Source organism: Mustela erminea, chromosome 4, assembly GCF_009829155.1.
Source record: "Mustela erminea isolate mMusErm1 chromosome 4, mMusErm1.Pri, whole genome shotgun sequence".
Classification (NCBI taxonomy): Eukaryota; Metazoa; Chordata; class Mammalia; order Carnivora; family Mustelidae; genus Mustela; species Mustela erminea.
In genome coordinates this window covers 133,033,789-133,039,608 of record NC_045617.1, presented here as the reverse complement: position 1 = coordinate 133,039,608, position 5,820 = coordinate 133,033,789, and the positions used below count along the sequence as shown (strand labels likewise).

The 5,820-nt window shown below is 40.3% G+C and overlaps 1 pseudogene; it reads right to left on the bottom strand.

The window, feature by feature from the left end:
• Positions 1-1,608: 1,608 nt before the first annotated feature.
• LOC116589430 lies at positions 1,609-2,280 on the bottom strand (annotated as a pseudogene).
• Between the last annotated feature and the right edge of the window lie 3,540 nt (positions 2,281-5,820).

Sequence of the window (5,820 nt, the reverse complement as noted above, 5' to 3'; positions counted from 1 at the left end):
AGGAACTAATGGATGGTCACACATGGTTGAGAGATAGTTTTAAGATCACACAAAATACCACTAACCATAAATTAATTTCACAGAAATAATGACCAGTACTTTAAGAGGAGACCTAGTGAGATAGACAGTAGGCTAGTGAACAGAAAGATTGTTGCATTTACATAACGAATTTGTAATGATATTGTTATAATAATCCCTACCATATATTGAGTACTCACTAAGTGTTAAGGACCAAACCTAGTCATAAGTACATAATCTCATTTAAATGCTATTTTGGTGAGAGGTAGGAGTGTTGTCTCTGTGTTATATAGAAAGAGGTTAAATGACTTGGCTAGGAAAAGAAATCTAGCAGGTGATGAAAATAGATTCTAGAGCAAGTTTGACTGCACCCAAACCTTTACATGCTCTTTTCTTACACGTACATTCTCCCAGTGTCTTTTTTGCAGAGACGAACAAAGTCAGCATAGAACAATGTCATACCAAGGACATACCCAAGCCATGAACATGAGCTCTGGTTAAGAGACAAGAGATACATTAATCAGTAGGTATATGTACAGTCACCATGTTTTCTCAACTAAAAATTGGGCCACACTTACTGAAAATAGGACAGAATATTTTATTTTATTCTTTTTATTTTATTTCATTTTATTTTTATGGAAGAAGAATCTTTATTATGAAACAACAGTGTTATCTAGGGAAGTCACATTCTGGTTTCTTTCTAATAAACTGACAAAGCAGATTTCTTAAATAGGTCATTGAGAGCAGAAATCACTACTCAATAGTGCTAGCCTTCCTTGCACACCCATGTGCCCTGTGCTGAGTATAAATCAGTACCAGTGGGCCCAGTGTCTTAGGGCCCGGAAATCTCTCCTATCTCATCTTGTGGAGCTCTGGTTGGGGAAGAAGGGACAGGAGCTGTTGCCTAGAGCCTAGGCACTAGCAACATAGGGAATGATTCCTGAAATATCCCACTCTTGGGTACATAACTCAGAGTTCCCCAATACATTCTTGTGCCGGTGCTTCATGCTGCAAATGTGATAGCCACAAGGCTGAAGTGTGGGATGAATTCCTAAGTCACTCTCAGGCTAGGTCGGCTGGTCACTGGCAGGACCAGATGTGACTGGCGTAAGAGAGTAGCGCCTCTGAGCAGTGTCCACCTGGACCCTTGTTAACAGTGGTCCAAGGGCACTGCCAATTCCTGGGGCTTCTTCGGGAACTCATGGGGATGCACAGATCTGATGTGATGGCATGGTGGTCAGATGTGGCTTGTGTCCTACAATGCAGAGGTCCCTTCTGGCCCCTCACTGTGCTCAAAGCAGAGGAAGTGAGGGATACCATAATCTCCCCTCCAAAATGTGGAGCTGGAAGGTGGCTCCAGCTATTGCGTGCCTGGTACCCTCAGTTAATAATGGGGTCAGTGAGGTCCAGGCAGATGAGACTTGCACACTTTCCACTCTGCTTGGTCCATCAGCTCTGTGAGGTTTTCTGGAAAAGACTCCTTTCTTGCCCATGTTCATGCATGAAGAAGAGGAAGAAGAACCCCAGAAAAGTGTTGGGAGGAGGATATTCCCTAAAGTTACTTTCCTCAGTCACAAATGAAAGAAACAGTCATGTTCCTGAGTCTTCAGTCACAATGGCCTCTGACAGTTCTCGTGACAGCTTCTGCTGATGTTGAATTCCAGTTGCAACCGGGTCTAGGCACCGTCATACTCACTGGGAGAGCAGAGGGGCTTTGTCAAGGAGTAGGGGTTCTGGGAGCCAGTCTCCCTCCTGGAGGGAGGTTGCAGTGGATATGCACAGGAGCCCATGTGGACAGAGTTGGTGATACTCCCTCATCCACTGGTCCAGGTTTGAGTCGGCAGGGGCAGCTCCAGACAGCTGGGTACTCTTCTGGCTCAGTCTGTGAATGGGGATCTATTACCCTTCTGTGCCCTTTTCCTCCTCCTGCTGCTCTCACTTGGGTTACCACTAGCCACTTGGTGCCACTTTGGCAGGACTTCTGGATTCTCTGGGACATGCCAGCCAACACATTCTTAGCTGAAGAAGTCACAGCCTGGAGGCCATGACTCTGGTGTTTCCAGGAATTTCTAGGGGGCCCTTGCCCAGAGGTTGAAGCTAACTGCTCTCAAGGGACAACCTCCCCTAGAAATGGCTGTATAGGGAGCCCAAAGTCACACTGAAGGTCTCCAGATGGCCGACCTCATTCTCCTCCAGTCGTTCTTGGTGCTGGAGAGTCCTCTGGCACATGGAGGCCCCCACTCCCAGCAACCTAGAAGCCATTTGCCTGGTCAAGATTCTATTCAGCCCATCAGACCCCAACCCTTAGCACTACCCAGCCACACAGCATAGCTGCTCAGTTCTCACCCCACCCAGGACACAATATTTTAAATCAGACAATTATGGATGTTCTAGGAAACACAGTCAACATAAATTAAGTATATGACAAGTAGTGCATGGAAGAAAGAGACCCCAGATAGAAGGGAGACCAGTAGATAAAGAGAACATTTGATGGTGGTCAGTCAGGGTTATGGGAAAGATGGGAAGCAGGTTAACTTGAAATACCTTGGCATCTTACAGTCTCCCAGTATTCTCTAGACAAGCATTAAAACAGAACAGAATATAGATTTTTTTCTTATAAGTCCTTAAATATTTTTTTCACACTGAATTCTCTGAGAACATTTAATTCTGATACATTGGGTTTATATGGTTTGAGAAGCTAAACAAAACAAGGAGGACTGTGCTGAAATTCTATTGCTTTAGAATGAGATGAAATGCATTTTACACAAAACAAAGCTGTTTGAAAACAACATAAAAATGCAATTTTCTACGAAGTTGTCTGAGGTATGAAGTGATATGGAAAATGGATATCATATAACCTTATTCTGTTTATCAATATATAATTATGAAGTAATTTACAATAATGCAGTTATTGATTTAACTTCACCCATGTGCCTTCGGAGGATATTTATACTTTAGGAATGAAATTTAACTAAGTTATTGGATGAAAATTGCCACTGAGCCATCCTAATTAGAAAACAGATGCTGATGTGCAGATCATGTTTTATCCTGGCCCTCCCCTGATCCCAATATAGTTGCCTTCTTAATAGATGGATGTTACTGTGGCTTAACAATTGGGAATAGCTCACAACAGTTCAATTGAGGTGAGCCTCCTGCTTCTGCACGTGGTAAGTAGGAAAACATTCTGTATTTCCCCTGAAATCCTCTGATATCTCACAAAATCGAAGAGTAACAGTGTTAACAGCTAGACTGCTAAGTTGGAGATGATGGAAATGTATGTGTGGGCTTGTCTCAACAGTGGATTCACCCTAAACCCAATACTCATAAAAGAAAACGAAGACGAAAGGAAGGAAGGAAGGGGAGAAAGAGGAGGAGGAAGAAAGGAACAAAGGATTGGAGGAAAGGAAGTGAGAAGAGAAGACACAAACAAAGAAAAGCTTATTTTTATTTCAAGGAAAAGAAAACACATGGTCTGACATATGTAACCATATCTCACTTTGAATAATAATAATTAAATAAAAATAACATATAGTATTTATTTATTTATTTATTTATTATTTATTTATTTTCTAAAGATTTTATTTATTTATTTGACAGAGAGAGATCACAAGCAGGCAGAGAGGCAGACAGAGAGAGAGGAGGAAGCAGGCTCCCTGCTGAGAACAGAGCCCGATGCGGGGCTCGATCCCAGGACCCTGAGATCATGACCTGAGCCGAAGGCAGAGGCTTAACCCACTGAGCCTCCCAGGCACCACCATATAGTATTTATTGGTTATAACCAAGTGCAAGGATCTCCCTATTAGGCACTAATTTACTTACTCTTTGAGGGAGGGGTCATTATCCTTCTTTTGCACTTGAGAGGACCCAAACTCAGAGGGATTAAAAGCATAAATGCCGGATCTGTATCCAAGCAGTCTGACTGTAAATTCTATACCTTTAGTCACCAAGCATTAGTACCTTAGGTTACTTTATGTTTAGTTGGAAACAGAAGTACAAATAAAAATAAAGCTGGAGGGACAATTTAGAAATTGAGTGCAAGTTACTCCTGAAGTTTGAGGATAGTTGACAAACAGAACTTGAGATTTACAGCCCAACTGTTCCATGTCCCTAGTGTCTTCAATATGCAAATAGATCACCAGGTACCCAGCAGAAAACAGGCATAATGATTGACCTGGGGTGTAGAGATATATGCATTGTGAAATAACCAAAATATTTTCTCCTTACAAATTGAGAACAATGATGCATTAGGGATTTAACCTTACAGTCCCTGCAACGGATTCTAACAAGCAAGCTAAAATTTAGGTCCATAAATGCAATAACTTAAATCAAAACAATAACCTAAGTGAATCCCTAGAGTACCAAACCAGTTGTTAGTTCCAGGAGCATCAATTCTAAAGTGAAAGGGTCCAGTCAAGCATCATTCTGAATTTAATTTTATTGTTGCCCTAAAATTAGGTCGTCACATTTTTGTTGTATCTGGGAAACTCAGGTTTTTAAGTTCAGATCAAATCTGTGGGAGACAAGAATTACTTTATGCTCCCAACCATTAAGAATACAACCAGAATGGAAGAGAAATACAGTTGTTCTTTTTTTTTTCATTTTTTAAAATTTATTTTCAGCATAATAGTATTCATTATTTTTGCACCACACCCAGTGCTCCATGCAATCCATGCCCTCTCTAATACCCACCAACTGGTTCCCCCAACCTCCCACCTGTTCTGATTAATAAATGTATGGGTTTTTAAATAAGATGACTCAGCAGTTCAACTTACTAAATAGGAGACTTTGGACAGTTAACACAAGCCTTGCTAAGCCTCAGTTTATTTAGATGTAAAATGGGATACCATAACACCACTGTAAAAGATTATGTAAGAAACGAGTAAGATCTTACATTTGAAAGCAAATTTTCAGGTGCCTGACACCTAGGCACTGGATATATATTGTGCTTCTTTAGTTTTCCCTTAAAGCTTACAGTCAAAGAGTTATAGCTTCTCCTTATACGATCCTTGATGGAAACGGCAGTGAAGAAATACATCGTGTTTCATCATTAAAATTGTAGAATGTTATGAGGTAACAAAATGTTAGATGTTACCTAGCATAACTGTATAGCCAAAGCAAATGTGAAATCTATATTTATTCTCATCTTCAAAATCATCAGGGGTAAGAATTCACTTCAATTCTTATTGTCCCAAATACTTCCTTAAGATCTCTGGGAGTCTTTCCAAGTTGTGCTCTCTAGCAATAGGTAATAGGCCTATATTATCTTCCATATGAGAGTCTTTCTACAGTTGTGATGATTGCTGTTGGTGTTTCTGGAAAGATTTCTTTTCAGACACAGAGGCTGTCTTCTTTTTGGACAGTACATTTTAGTTCCAGTATTATTATTATTATCCAAATAACTTTTTTCAGAAGTTATAGGCTAGATTAAATTGAGATTACTAACCAAGTAATAATTTTATTTATTTATTTTTCTTTTAAAGATTTTATTTATTTATTTGATAGACAGAGATCACAAGTAGGCAGAGAGGCAGTCAGAGAGAGAGAGGAGGAAGCAGGCTCCCTGCTGAACAGAGAGCCGAACGCAGGACTTGATCCCAGGACCCTGGGATCATGACCGGAACCGAAGGCAGAGGCCTTAACCCACTGAGCCATCCAGGCGCCCCCCAAGTAATAATTTTAATCATGTACCAAGTCTGCCCTACACCATGTTTGATGCAATTTAAAAATCCAAAATAAATAAAATGCAGAATTCCATATATATATATATATATATATATATATATATTTATATATATATATTTA